The 16195-nt window shown below is 37.9% G+C and overlaps 2 pseudogenes; one reads left to right on the top strand and one right to left on the bottom strand.

The window, feature by feature from the left end:
* The first annotated feature begins 2596 nt into the window (after nt 1-2596).
* LOC135707454 (uncharacterized) lies at nt 2597-3391 on the top strand (annotated as a pseudogene).
* A 1514-nt stretch (nt 3392-4905) lies between these two features.
* On the bottom strand, nt 4906-14769 carry LOC135707453 (uncharacterized; annotated as a pseudogene).
* Between the last annotated feature and the right edge of the window lie 1426 nt (nt 14770-16195).

Genomic DNA, 16195 nt, shown 5'->3' with positions numbered 1-16195 from the left:
GCTGAGCACCGTGGAGTCAGATCCGAGTTGTACGATTCCCTTCGGGCTCGAGGAAGATAACCTAATGTTCCAGTTTGGGATATTTTGGCTAGACGCGATCTGGAGTTTATGCAACTCATATATGTTTTCTTGAAGAATATTAACCATGGATTGTAAGTTTGATTAACCTTGTGTTTAGTTTGTGGTTTGTAGATTTGTTTCTGTAATAATTGTATAATTACAGAGTTGATATAACGTCGATAGGATTAAGTATATGTTTTAGAAATAGTGAAATTTTTTAATCATAAATCATATTCCAAATCTCCTTTTCCCTCTCCCGATCCAAACAATTGTCATCCACTAACCTCGAGAAGACCGCGAGTAATCGGTTGAAATCCTTTAATTTTAGATTTAAGACATTTATAATGTATAAAGAAAATGATAACTTGGCTCTGTAAAGTTTATTCGATTGAGCCTGTACAAATAAAGCAATTAACAAAAAAAAATATGATTGAAATAATTTAATTACTTAAAAGCTCATCCAAATGGTAACTTTTGAACAGTTGCAAACTTTGGACAAAAAAACATTAACATACACCGTAGTGCCACCTGAATTGATTTTCTGGAGACAATGCACAGTGGTCCAGAGCGGAAAAATACATGGAAATTGGGTTTTGCGCAAAATCTACTGGTTTTAGCGTTTTAATATTTTCGAAAGAGTTGTTGGTAATGAAAAAGCGCATCTTTTCATTGGGTCAATCATTAGAATGATTCAGTTTTAGGGTGACTTCAAAAATCTAACTCTTCGGGGAATTTTTTTCACTTCTTCAAAGTTGTAGAAGATGCAAAGGTTAGGGTGATTTATGAAAAAAACAGTTTTTTGACCATAACCTCCCAAGTAACTAGTAGGCTCTAAAACAAAGCCTTAATCTAGCACTAAAATCGGTTATAAAACAGGTATTACATGCTTATCATGCACTGCATGTCCATATGAGGCTTATATAATGCTAAAAAGGCGAAATAGCGGGCTATTTAAATGCTACGATAACAGCTCGTAATAAGCATTACTAATGCTTACTTAAGGCAGCATCTGAAATGTCAAATGGATAGCAGCTTGTAATAAGCATTTCTAATGCATAGATATGGCACGATGTAAAATGTCAGATTTGTTCGAGGGGGACGACTCTATCTACGCTACAGTAAAGATTGTGTTGTGCTGTGGCTATCTGCTCGCACGCTGAGTAGATAGAAAGAAGATTGATGACGATTCTGAAGATTTCCTGCAAAAAGATGATGCGCGATGCATGTAGATGCGAGAAATGCAAGAAGATTTTTCGAAGATTGATTCGCTAGTGTGAGATTTTTTGAGCATCTAAAATTGAGATTTAGATGTGTCGGCCCCCTCGGATTTGTTAACCATATATTTATTTTTTCATTTATTGCAGCGCCTTAAAAAAATCTGTAGAAATAATTATTCATGTATCTATCTTATCTGTTTTGTCGCTGTTTTATATCATCATCTGGTTTATTATACTTGAGCGAAACATTTGTTAGAATGAGATGATAGAATGAGATAATGCATTTATATTGCAATATTGCTCATAATTTCACGTGCCTTTACTGTCTCGACCACGAATGATACAGATAAGCAGGAGAAAAATAGAAGTATTTGAACAATATTTTAGATGCCCGCTTTCAATTAATGCTATGTGGCATAGGTCAGGAATAGAGAACAAAATTCTCTTTGCTTTTCAGTGCAGCTATAACGATGTCGTCACAAATACATTTACTTTCCCAGGCCTTTATTGTTAGACATTGCACTGGTACGCATTTGACGTTTTTGCTTAAGCAAAACAAAAGCGAACAAAAGTAGCAAGCTGCATGCACGCAATTTTCAATTATACTGTTTTTAATTTGTTGATGCTCCGTGATCGTCTATTCGAATATTCATTGGTGAGTTGTTTTTAATCGGTTTTTACAACATGTTTTATAAAAATCTGTTGATTTTTTCAGGAATAATGCCGGAGAATAATAATTATACCATTGTTCAGACGTCCGAAAATAATGACGTGTTTTTGTGTGTGTTGTCTTCGCGTTGGGTCCTGAAGAACGGATGGAAGTGTTTCGGATCGGATGATCCAAATAATCCAGGTATTAACCTGGCTGGCAACGATTTGTGCTATTGGCCAAAAGGTGTATCAGGCTACAGACTACTTGAACAAGCGAAGAAGGATCCCAAAGTCAAACCGGACACAAAACTGCTGCGTGCTTTTTGCTGCAAGATTAAGCGGAATAAGTTTCAAAGCTATTCTGAAGTAAGGAAAAAACTCACTCCTATAGTGGTAAATTGTAACAATTTGTATCTTTTAATTTTAGGCGTTCCGTGAACAGAAAGCAATGGAACTAAATTCAGATACAGAAGAATATGAAAGTAAGAAAAAGGTGAGAAAAGTAACGACTGTAGCTAATCTTTTTAAGCAGATCCAAACATACTCCTGTTCCGATTGAAAACGTCGAAGTAGAAGAGGCCTTGGACTCACACGACGACGAATCTGAACCCGAAAGGGAAACCCGAATCGATGCAGGACGCAATAGTTCCCCGCTTTGAAATTCAATGATGCATGATAATCAATCCTCTGGGTCCAGACGGACACCACCGTTGGAATCTCGGATTTCTGTCGATGACCCGTTTACACAAGAACCGGACATACGGCAGCTAGTGCTGTCGCTGCATAAGAAAGTGGATGAAAATACCAGGAAAGTTGAAGAGTCCAAGCTCGCTGGAAACAGAACCGTTGCGCTGCTCTTGCAAATAAATGCGAAACTTGATGTCTTCGCCCCTCAAGTCAACATTAAACTCGACACCCTTGCTACGCATAGGCCACAGCAAATCGAAGTCGAATGTATCGGAGCAATGAGTGCTCCGTTGAAGCCAGTTAGGAACCTCGATGAGTTGGAGTCTTTCGAGACGAAATCCAGCAATGAACAATTTGTTGTGGGTATCATCCGATATTGTGGCTCCATGCATGGTAAGGATCGGTACGTTGGAGAAGGTGGAACAGTGTGTCTACAGATTGTCGATTATTTCTTTCATCGAGAATTTATGCTGAGCTGCTCCTGGACCGGAACGACCAGGAATAAAAGCTGTGATGAAGTTATTGTCTCGAAGATTGCTTTCCATAAATTTGATGGAGTTATTGCTTTGTTCCATAAAGTGGTAATGTTTTCGGATCCATCGTAGTCACTTGTTGAGTGTCAGAAGTTTCTTCATCATTTCTTAAGGAATGCCAAGCAACGATTCGAGGAAATCAAGGGAACAAGAGCTCCAGTGGCTTTGCTCTGGATAACGAACAGGAGAAGCACGATGAAGAGGAAGAGCCATTGGTGGAGTATGATGGACTGGATGAAATAGACATTTCTGACAATAAACCTATTATTTAGGGTAGAGAACTACTTCGGCCTAATCGCCCATTTTGGACCTATCGAGCAGAAAACTTCAAATAAATCCATGATTTCAGAGTTAACAAGCCAATTATGCGTTTGGTACGATACTTTAGTTAATAAGCTACCGAACGAAGTCGATGAGAACGCGTGGTATGAAGGTTTGCACCCATTATTCCCAAAAACAAAAGAAGCGCTCCGACCGAATCATGTTTTATCTTCATCCGATAGGCCGAAGTGAATTCATTGGCCTTTGAATGGCGTTTCAATGTGTTAGGCTGAGTTTAGAATCCGTAGGCCGAGTTTGGCGTCAAGAAGCAGTGTTAGACTTTTGAAAATATCTCAACGATTGGTTTCTCTTTATCGAATCTTACGGTACGTACGGAAAGGTAAATAAATTTGAAAGCCATCAGTAATAATAACATTCCGTTTGGTGCTAAACTGCGCTAGATTAAGAAAGACTAAGTGCAGGTTGTGCTTAATAGGCCGGAAATGGGGTAGTTAACCCTATTGTCGAAGAATATCTTTTGGAGTGATTTTTGAGTATATTTTTCTCATGTTTTATCTCTCTTACTGAATGCTTGGAGGCATTTAAATGCTCAACTATGTTTGCTTTTGATATTAATATTGTTTGATTATAATAAAATTGTTTGACTATGATATATGCTTAACTTCATTCTACAATTCCTCGTTTGATGGCAATGTATGTAACAAAGGTATAAATGCTGTCTCCTCATACACAACTATCGCTACCAACTTACACAATATTTGATCTAATTTATATTGTTTGATGTTATGGAACTTGTAATCATTTCCTGATTTGAACACATTAATACAAGCAGAAATTAGTGGATATTCGAAAAGATTAGTGAATGCAACTATCTCTGACCCGTACACGCCATTCGTATCCGCGTATTCCATAGCAACAATCCGCCTTTCCCTTGTAAGAAACCATCTATCAGAGCAGTTTTTGGTTAATGCAAATTCGTTTGATAGACTTATGCAAGAATATTTAGACTGGTCAGATTTGATTGAGTATTTCAGCAAAGGAATAATATCAGTGCTCTTACTGGTAACTGGTTTGAAAGTATACCTTTCAGTTACACGATTAATAATTTGATGTAACGGGAGTTTGCCTGATGTTATTAAGTTTCTTGATTTGAAATAGATGATTTTCAAATGGATATGACGAAATAGTAGGTAGTGGACCAAATCGTGCCACTTCTTCAACTACGTGAACAAGATTATGTACGTTGCTCGTAATGGAGTTAAAGAAAGCGTAATAGTTCGAAATGAATTCTTCAAACAATTTTTGAGCAACAAGTAAAAATTGTGTGTAGTAACTACTTGAACAAATAGTGACAGCACAAAACAAATTTGTAAAATTTTGAAAATTTTCGTCATTGATGAAATGTTTTAGTACAACAATACCAATGTAGTGCAAAAAAGAAGCACACTCAGATGCTTTCCAATGGCATATACAATCTACGCCACGCACTTTTCGATGAATTTCTCTAGGCAGTTTGATTGCTTTTAGAATATTACATATTGACTCTACGGCACTAAATATTTGGCCACCTACTTTTACCGCTTCCATTATGGCCGTCTTTGTATGCCAGAATCAATCTCTTCATTATTCCTAGATGTAGGAGGTGTAATGAATCAGCCACTATCACATCTTCAACTATGTCGATTGGTAGTTGAAGTAGTGGTGAAACAACTGGTGTTCTCTTCAATTTTCCATTTTCACGAAGTTTGTAAATTTGGTAGTGTTTATCATAACCCACTCCGGAATACAGCATCGGTCCTTTTGGCGGCAAATGTTTGTGGAAAAATATTGGTTCGTAAACGAGTTGAATGCTGTCCAATAGTACAACATTTCATGCAGCCATGCAGTGAATTGAAATTTACAACACCTATATAGATAAAATAAGCTATAAATACATTCAAGATTTTTTTTGTAATGTTACCTTTAACGAATGCTCTAGCAGGAGAATCACATATTATAGCCCGCAGTTTAACTATTAATTCAACTTCATTTACGTTAATACCATATGTCAGTAAAGGTTTAAGCTCATGCACAAACGGAGCTAAGAATTCCTCAACTTTTTTTTGGCTTACTTTTTCCGTAAAAAATGCCAATTATCATTGGTTTTAAAGAAAAGAATCCGTGTATGCTGAATAATATGGGCCAAACCTGGTTGGTACCGTTCTTAAACAATGGTAATCCATCAATGTTGATGTTGATTTCCACCAACAACGGCTCTGTTAATTCCGGGAAGCACATACGGAGACAATTTTCTACAAAAATAATAAAGTGACACGATACATTTTACGAAACTCTGTACATGAAAACGGGTGCACGACGTTAGGCATACGGTCGTTAGGCATACGGACGTTAGGCATAATGTACGATAGGCATAATGGACGTTAGGCATAATCTACCGGATGAATTCCAGAAGGATGATAATGGAGACCGTCTATTGATTGCTGACTTCGGTGACAATAATGAAAGAGCCTTAATTTTTGAAACTCATGAACGACGTCTTGGACAGGCAAAGTATTGGGTTACAGATGGAACGTTTGCCACCGTTCCGTGTTTGTTTCGGCAACTCGTCACTGTTCATGGAAGTATTGCTCCCTCACATCAGCAGACGGTTCCGCCCGTTTTCATTCTGATGACAACAAAATCCGAATCGTTGTATCGAAAAGTATGGCAGGAAATCCTGGAAGCAGCAGGTATGTTTTTTTGTTATTGAATGAAAAATCACAGAATTCACCATTCTTTATTTCATGAGCTGTTCTTTGAGGAAACCCTTTTCTTCTTTGACTTTTGCAATATGTGTGTAAGAATATATTACAACAAACGTGTGATTTTTTTATTTCTAGATGCGATTGATTTCAAGATATAGTTCAAAACTAAGCTGAGTTTTCATTGTAAGATTACTTAACCACTATCGCTACTAATCATGGATCTAAGTAAATATGTAGATACGTCACTTATGATATGATAAATAATGGATTCCAAACTGTGCTTATTAAATAAACTATGTTTGTTTAACTTGTATCATTTTTTATTCAACGCTAAGCCTAATTTAAGCATTGTTTACAGGTTTACAGGTTAAGCAGGTTTCTAGAGTTGCACAGCAGCAAGGTATTTTATGCCTAGCGTCCATTATGCCGAACGTATATTATGCCTAACGTCCATTATGCCTAATGACTTTATGCCTAACGTCCACTATGCCTAACGTCCGTATGCCTAACGTATTTATGCCTAATGGGGTACACTCCATGAAAACTACCTAAGCCCTGATGCCAATATTGTCCTCCTTCAATATCAATAATTGTTGGATTTATCCTAGAAGTGCGAAAAAGTCGTCTTGGGCATTCCGGAAGCGTTCGATCATAATTATTCATTTTGTACAAAAGTGGTTTCAAAGCTTGCTGTGATATATTATACTGCATACTCCACCCAACAAACAATTTTAGCTGCAGATTAGCTTATACAGCCAAAATTTGCCTTATGCAGCTATTTTTTGCCTGTATAAGCTAAGCTGCAGCTAAAATTGTTTGTTGGGCAGTTCCTCAAGAATGAAGCTAAATTTTCCACTTGGCAGTTGTTTTCATCTGAATCCTCTTGATGCGTAGTTTCTAGGTATGATGTGTCTGAACACAGGTTCAACTCTTCGTCGGAAACTTCATCAGGACTATAATTTTCCAAGGAATCATCCTGGGGGGGCAGGCTGAGAACTGCTTCCACCAGACTCCTCATCTGGAGGATCGGGAAATGCAAGAACAGAAAATGTTGATTCAGACCCCAACTCTAACCCAGTCGCTTGATCAGTTTCTGCAGTATTAGTGGTATCAGAAGGATTTATATTCTGATACACGTGTACTTTTCGTCTAAAATTTCCACTTTTTAGCGTATTGTTTTCCATTCATCGGAAACTTTCATGTTACAATTAGTTAAAAAAGTTCAATTGATTATTTAAATTTATTGTTGTCAGCCATTTTACTTAGTCTTAACATAGTAGCTCTTTATTAGCACATAATCAGGTTTTAAAGCCTACAAACACAAATCCTTGTGAGCATTATGTCGCAGCACTATATAAGCATATCAATCTTCCAGTAATGCTAGTTTTTATTGATGCTTCTATGCATTAACAATGCTGATATGTGGCATGCATGCATTATGAATGCTGATATGCAGCATACATGCTTTAACAATGCCGATTATAGGCTTCATGACGATATAAATGCCGAATTAGTGCAAATATAGAGTTAAAGCTTAATGCTTATGGTTACTTGGGCTTTTTACCCTTCTTACAAAGAAGGGTATAGATATCACTTGAAAAACCGACTATCGATTCGAGACCCGGAGGGCCGAGTGTCATATACCATTCGACTCAGCTCGACGAGATCGAAACATGTCTGTGTCTGTGTGTGTGTGTGTGTGTGTGTGTGTGTGTGTGTGTGTGTGTGTGTGTGTGTGTGTGTGTGTGTGTGTGTGTGTGTGTGTGTGTGTGTGTGTGTGTGTGTGTGTGTGTGTGTGTGTGCGTGCGTGTGTGTGTGTGTGTGTGTGTGTGTGTGTGTGTGTGCGTGTGTGTGTTTTTTTTTTTTTTTTTTTTTTTTTTATTTATTTTTTTTTTTTATAGTAAGGTTTAGGAAAGCTTCAAGAAGCCTGGCCTGTAGTGAAGGTGGCACGGTGTGGTATCCACTAGTTGCCTAGTGCAGCTCCACTAAAACCCATTCCTTACTCTCTCCTCTGCCTGGATCCCCCCGGGACCACTGTGAAGCGACTACTTCGGGGGGTGGCTGTGCTCATGCACTTGTCGTACTCTCAGCGCTAGCTGGCGTTGCTAGATCGCTGCTCTTCTCTCCATTTACGCTGCAGCTCTGACATAATCTGTGTGACTGCCCTGCTGACGGCATTCCAAGAGTCCTCCTCTCGACACATTTCATCAACGACATTCTCCACGTTAAGGACGGGCATCTCCGTTCGCACTGCCTCGAACCTTGGACAGTCAAAGACCACATGCTCCGGCGTTTCATCGACGATGCCACACTCCGGACAGAGGGGTGACGCTGCGTGTCCGAACCGATGCAGGTATTTCCTGAAGCAGCCGTGGCCAGACAGGAACTGCGTTAGGTGGAAATTGACTTCTCCGTGTTTTCTGTTCACCCAGGTCGAAAGAATCGGTATTAGTCTATGTGTCCATCTACCGTTCTCCGTCGTGTTCCACTCCTGTTGCCACTTAACCAATGACTCCACTCTCACAACTTTCCGTACTCTTCCGGCTTCTCTCTGCCTGTAGCACTCGCTGTCCTCCGCCAGGGTGATGCCGATAGGGATCATACCGGCGATAACGCATACTGCTTCCGACGAGATGGTTCTGTACGCACTCACGACTCGCATGGCCATGAGCCGGAACGTACTGCTCAGTTTCCTTTGGTTCTGCTTCGTTTCCAGCGCTGGAACCCAGGCTGGACCTCCATATCTCAGTATCGATGATGACACGCTGGCCAGAAGACGCCTCTTGCTACTGCTGGGACCAGCGTTGTTCGGCATGATTCTAGCTATCGCGTTGATGGCCTTCGAAGCCTTCTCACAGGCATATTCAACGATCTCAACTCCTTTGGGCAGTTTCAGCGTTAGCACGCCGTTGTACATCCCGTTCCAGAGCGTTGGACCAAGGATGGAGCCTTGTGGAACTCCCGCTGTGATCCTAATCGATCTCTGTCCCATGTCTGTCTCGTAGACCAGAACCCGGTTCTGGAAATAACTCCTCAGGATCCTGCACAGGTAGTCAGGGACCCTCATTCTATGCAGTGCTTCGGTGATGGCCTCCCAGCTGGCGCTGTTGAACGCATTCTTGACGTCGATCGTTATCACGGCGCAATATCGATCTCCTCTCCGCTTCTGTTTGGACGCATTTTCAGCTCTCTCAACCACTGTCCGAATTGCATCCACCGTCGATCTCCCTTTCCGGAATCCAAACTGCCTCTCCGACAATCCGTGCTCACTCTCCGTGTATTTCGTCAGCCTGTTTAGCCTCGGCGCCAAATGATAGGTCTTAGGGTCCCATTGAACGCTATTGAACGGTTTTGGAATACGTGAACCGGTTCCGGAGATATGGCCGGAATAAGATCCGGTGAATATGGGCCTTCACGCTGGATTTAACGGAAAACGTATCAAAACCATCATGCGACACGTCAAATTACTACAGAATTCAAAAATAAGATCAATGCAAGTCGTGTTAAGTGTTCCACACCACATTGGACACACTTGGACATGTTCCGGGTACCCCGGGGAAGTTGCTTGAATATGAATTGAATTAAAACCCATTAAATCACATTAAAATACGATGATAAGGTGATTGGTAGCCTCACCAAATAGACTACACCCGGATATATTCCGGGTACCCCCAGGCAGTGGCGTAGCGTCACTGGATGACACGGGGGTGGGGGGCTTGGTCACTGATAATGACAATAAAATAAATAAACTTGAATAAGTAAGAAGGGTCTGATCACACCATAGGTGGATATATTCGGGTTTTTGCTTTGTATTTAGAGAAAACTGTTCATGAGAACACTTTTAGAACTTTAACAAACACACATTTTGATTACCTAAGTATGACGTGTGGACCAATGAATCAAAAGATATAGTCATTTTAAGGTAAGAAACGAGTATTTTTCAAACTAATATAACTTGCCCCACCTGTTCACTATGCCCCTCCTCCCTCTACATAGAACTTCGTCAATTTCAGCAAAAATTGAAGTCATGATCTTTTTTTCAAATTTTGACCTAAATGCTAAAAAAAGGATCATTAGAAGGGTTTAAAAAATATGTAACGATTGGAACAAAAGCGCAAAAAAAAACTATTTTGACAAGCGAGTACAGGATTGTTAACGGAATTACGACTTGTGCGAAGGATTGAGCATGTCAACCCTGTCCCAAAGTACCGCCAGTCGGGGTGACAGAAAATGTTGCCGAACCTTGAACATGTTTTAAAGATGATATAAAGAACAATGCCGAATTTATTGCAACGCACATAAACAGCTGTAACTTTTTACCCACGGTAACAAATGACTTGAAATTTTCAGAGAAGATTTTTGGACGAATTCTTAGTAAGACAACAATAGACCAAGGCAAACTAATACCCACTCTTCAATTAGGGAATCCAAAAGCTGTGTAAAATTTTATACAGTTGCAAAACAGTCCATCCTCAGAATTCCTTGAGGGCAAGGTTGCGATATTTTGAATAGGTAAGCGACAAGAAGAGGTTGCAAAGAATGTGTTTGATATTTTAAACCTGTTTATTTCACTTCATTAGAGTCACAATCAGCGTTTTTTCACACACTCACTCACTCACTCACTCACTCACTCACTCACTCACTCACTCACTCACTCACTCACTCACTCACTCAGCGATCAGCAAATCGCTGATTGTGACTCATAGAAAGCAAAATTTACAGGTTTTATGTTTCAAACGCATACTGTGTAACCTCTTCTTGTAAGTTACAAGTAAAACATGTCATCATACCATCTTTTGGTTTTATAATTCCGAAAAACATTATTTTAGCTGAAATGAGTACTTGCAACCTTGCTTGAGGGTCTTTTCGAAATTTTTCGAACTCTATGAGCTGTATTGAAATTCTTTTCAGAAGTCCTCTGGAATTATTTTTAAAACTCTTCTTGACTTTTACTCAGAACACCTTGGAACTGAAATTCCCTTAAAGTTTCAGAAGAAATTCCTCCCCAAACAAAATCCCGGAATGAGCTGGAAATTATCGGTACTTTCTATAATTTTTTCTTTGGAATTTCATTCAAAATTTAATTTTCTCGGTATTCTTTTCGGAATTATCTTGGAAATATAAGCAGGATTCACAAGAAATTATTCGCAAAATTTTCTCGGAATGCTCCCCACAAATCCTTTGGAACTGTCCTCAGAATTCAATATCCTTGAGGTTCTTCTCGGAAATTTTCTCGGAACTCTCCTAAGAGCTCTTTTGAAATTCATTTCAGAAGTCCACTGGAATTATACTTAGAATTCTTCGTGTTTTTTTTTTCTCAGAACACCTTGGAACTGAAATTCCTTTAGAGTTTCAGAAATTTTTCCCGGGATGAGCTTGAAATTATCATCGGAATTCGCTTGAAATTTTGCTTAAAATCCCTTTGGAATTTCATTCAAAATTTTATTGTCTCGGTATTCTTTTCGAACTTATCTTGGGACTATCAGCAGGATGCACTAGAAATTAATTATCAAAATTTTCTTGGAATACTCCCCAGAAATCCTTTGGAGCTACCCTCAGAATTCAATATCCTTGAGGTTCTTCTCGGAATACTTTAGAACTTTTTTTTTTCTCAGAACACCTTGGAACTGAAATTTCCCTAAAGTTTCAGAAGAATTTCCTCTGTCTTCTCCAGAAATTTTTTTCCAAAATGAGCTTAAAATTATCGTTGGAATTCCCTTAAAACTTTTCTCAAAATTCCTTTGGATTTCACTCAAAATTTAATTTTCTTTGTATTCTTTTCGGAATTATCTTGGAACTATCTGCAGGATTCACTAGAAATTATTCGCAGAATAATCATGGAATCATCCCTAGTAATCTTTTCTTTTGGAACAGCCCTCAGAATTCAATACCCTTGAGGTTCTTATCGGAAGTGAAGTTTAAGTTGTCCGTCCATTCACCAAAACGTAGTATTTTTTTTTACCAGAAATACCAGATTATTGAACAGCTTGCCTCTACATTCACCAGAACTGTCCAATTTTTACCTCAGGAATTTTCAATTCAGTTTGCCTTTACATGCAGCAGATTGTTGCAAATCTTACACCAGAAATTTTCAATACAAATTTGCCCCCAGGTAGTTTTAGACCATAACATTTTAATTGACCAGGGGGCACGGCACATTGCGCATCTCGAAACGAAAGACATTTTGTACGAACGCTTGTATAAAAAAGTTTTTCGTTTCGAGATAGGCAATGCGGCCACAGAATGGTGTAATTTTTCCACCGTTAATGTTTAATAAAAATTTGCTTCCCCAATCTTCTGATTGGTGCAGATTTCCTTTTTCCATTTTCCACCAGACATTTTCAATATAGCTTGCTTCTCCTATCATCAGAATGTTGCAGGTTTTCCACCAAATAAAGTTTGCCCCTATTTTCGGATTTTTCATCATACATTTTCAGTAAAACTTCGAAAAACTTTGCTGATGACACGAAACTGATCATAACGTTAAGAGATAGACAAACATGTTTTGCCGGTAGAGGCTATTGTACCGGGTGCATCGTTCACTGGCTGCAGCTCGATCGATGATTGTTATGTTATTGTTTGAAACAATTTAAGTTTGATGATGTTTGGAGTTGACGTCAAGAGCAACGTTTGTTTTGAGTTCGAAAATGGAAGTGCGAGGAACCTAGGGTGAAATTTCGTCAATGATCGCTGGATGCGAATGCTACTGAGATAGAAACAACATATCATATGTCGGTGCAGAAAGCACTGTTCATTAAGTTCATGTTGGAAGTACTTGCACATTTGTTATTTGCTAATAATGTGCTTCAACTAACTCGGAAATCAAAGGCCCACAATTGTAATAATTGTTATATTTAATGCTTTTAAGGCGGTATGAGGTTTATTTTGCGTGTTTAATGTTATCTTAGTGTATTTTAAATCCTCCAAGATCCTGAAAAAGGACTTAAAAACGCCAAAAAAAAAGTCGGTAGTCTTTGGATAATTGCTGTAATTGTTGTTCAATTTTATTTTAGTTCATTTTATTGAGAACCTTGATTAAATTAAACATTAAATAATTGCTCAATCACAGCAACTACTTCCCTTTCATTTGTTTGTATCCAAAATTTCAGCTCAGAACGAGTTTTCAAAACATTTTTTGTGAGCTAGCAGCTTAGATTAGTTGTCACTATTTTTTTACAATAGCTTTTAGCAGTTTTTAGGAGGCATGACCAGTTGTTGCCAATTTTATTTATGTTCTATGGCTTTTTTCCTTAAAAAATTACAATTTTCTAATTCAAATATCTCGAGTTGAAAACATGATACCTCTGCCATTTTTTCAGCAAATATAGAACCTATGTATAGAATTTCTTCTATTCATTACTTTCAATAGATTTGAAATTGGCTTGCGCGTTTTAAAGTTATATTAGTTGGAAAAATACTCGTTTCTTGCCTTAAAATAACTATATCTTTTGATTCATTGGTCCACACGTCATTCTTAGGTAATCAAAATGTGTGTTTGTTAAAGTTCTAAAAGTGTTCTAAAGAACAGTTTTCTCTAAATACAAAGCAAAAAAGGTTATGGTCAAAAAACTGTTTTTTCATGAATCACCCTAACTTTCTAGTTGTTTAAGTTCGTAGAATGCGTAGATTATGAGATAAAAAATTTACGTATTCGACAAAGTTGCTTGGTTTTGCATCTTCTACAACTTTGAAAAGTGAAAAAAATTCCCAAAAATTTCCCCGAAGAGTTAGATTTTTGAAGTCACCCTAAAACTGAATCATTCTAATGACCCAATGAAAAGATGCGCTTGTTCATTACCAACAACTCTTTCAAAGACATCAAAACGCTAAAACTAGTACATTTTGCGCAAAACCCAATTTCCATGTATTTTTCCGCTCTGGATCACTGTGAAATGTCTTTTAGTCACTGAAACCGATGTTCAAGAAACTTTGCTGGGCTAAAATACAACGAAAATTTAAAATAAATATAAGCTTCAATAACGATTTTTTGTCAATTTTGAAGTGGCTTAATTTTCAACATTTCTAAAGAAAACATTTTTTGAATCAGCTTTTTATAAAAAAAAAAAATAAGTATTGAACAAAGTCAATTTATGTTAATGAAGTATTTTGCCTCATTCTTCTCATAAAATGTATCAAAGAAAAAACTACAAGGGACAGCCCTATGTGGTTGTACACAATGGTGACGCAGGACTACGTGGTCTTATATAATAAATGTTATTTGTTTACTGCAGCAGGAGCTTGTGTTTTGTGTAAGAACAGGAATTTGAGCGGGGTTCTCTCTGTTTATACCCTTTAGTATGACGCGCTTGGCATAGATGGCCCACAGCGATTCACGAAGAGCTACTGATTCCGATCAATAGCGGTTCGGCTTCTTCCTACTTCTATGGATGCCCATGTGGGCTGCAGCTCGTTGTGTACTGGAGAACAATGTTCAACGCCACTCGCCGAAAGCACTGCTGCTGCTGATACCGACGACCACACACCACCACACACGGTGATTGGAACTGAATCCGGACAGCGGTTGAAGGCAGTCTTGTGGCTAGCTGCTTGCGGGGAGCCTTTCGTTGTGTACAGGAGAACACCACCACTCACCATGCGGTGTTTGAATAAACACCGTTTGGTGAGACCTGATGAAATAAAGCTTTGAAATCTGTGTTAGGCAGATCACTTTTTGCAGGCAATCGGTGATAACTTTTATTATCATAGCAACAGTTACACTTACGTATAATTTTAAATACTGACATTTTGTAAAATGATCAAGTCTTAATTTTAACAGATGCGTAGAAATATTTCTGATCGATTGATGATAAATTGATTGAACTTGGTCCAGAGGCAGCTGAGTTATTAACGTTCAAAATCTTTCATAATTTCGTTACATGTTCCATTTTTGGTTTTCACTTTGTATCAGACGTTATTTCGATTAGAAGTGAAGTTTTCGAGCTATGATATATTGAAAACTGTCGAATATGCCATGTTTTAAATATGTTTAATATTTAAAATGGGCGGATGGCAGCACAATAATTCACTGCTGAGCTTGGAATTGTTGCAACTCATTTCAAAGTTCAACATAATTAATTATTTTAGTTAGTTTAGTTTAGCTTTGGAAACTTTCAGCACCTGGATCGTCTCCTAATTTATTATTTTTCATGTCGTAGCTGTTGTACAAAATCAGGGCCTTTTCAACCACCTTTGGGACCCGAAGAGATAAACTAGCCAAGTGCTTAAAATCTCAATAATAAAGTAATTAACAACAACAAAACCTTTGGGAGCCCTGGTTTATTGCACACATGAATTAAAAAGTTATATTAGCGACAATGCTTTTTCGTTGGTATTTCTTTTTCTAATATGCGTTTATTTTAACCAGGATTGCTTCCACTAGCTTGCTTTAAAAATAATATGTTTCGGAATTATACAATCGTTAGGTTTCAGTGTGTCATAATCGGCGATTTTACGACTCGTGAGTGAGTGAGTGCTCGCTAACCGTAAAATCACTGATTGTGATTATCTGAAAGCTAATGTAACAGCTTTTATGTGTCAAACACTTTCATTTCAACGTCTTCTTGAATCTAACAAGTAGAAAATATCATTATAACATCTAATGAATCCAAAATTCCGAAATCCATTTTTTTTTTATAGAAAGTGAGTGGAAGCAAGCCGGATTTTTACTGACTAAACTAAATCTGATTACGACTCCTCATACTTCCATATTTGTTAAAAGAACTGTTGTTGATATGAATTTCTAACATTATTTCGTACTGACAATTCACTTTGATGTATTTTCGAAAATTAAAAAAGAAAAACAGTTTGCTTCGACGCATTATTTACGATTGTGAAAAGGTTGCGTCATTTTATCCTTTTGCTATTTTACACAAAATGAACCGATTTTTTTGAAATCTGAATGTCAAAGTAAATATTTTCTGAGTCTGGTTTATAGCATCCCTCAATTTATTTTTTACTCATTTCAATCTATCTTGATATGTTGGTGGATTATTTCAACATTTCGGAAAACCAATTTCCCCAA

This window comes from Ochlerotatus camptorhynchus, unplaced genomic scaffold (assembly GCF_037179485.1).
Source record: "Ochlerotatus camptorhynchus isolate MF236.1 unplaced genomic scaffold, CSIRO-AGI_Acam_v1.1 ptg000312l, whole genome shotgun sequence".
Lineage (NCBI taxonomy): Eukaryota > Metazoa > Arthropoda > Insecta > Diptera > Culicidae > Ochlerotatus > Ochlerotatus camptorhynchus.
The sequence above is the reverse complement of the archived record's forward strand: the minus strand, read 5'-3'. Positions and strand labels throughout refer to the sequence as shown.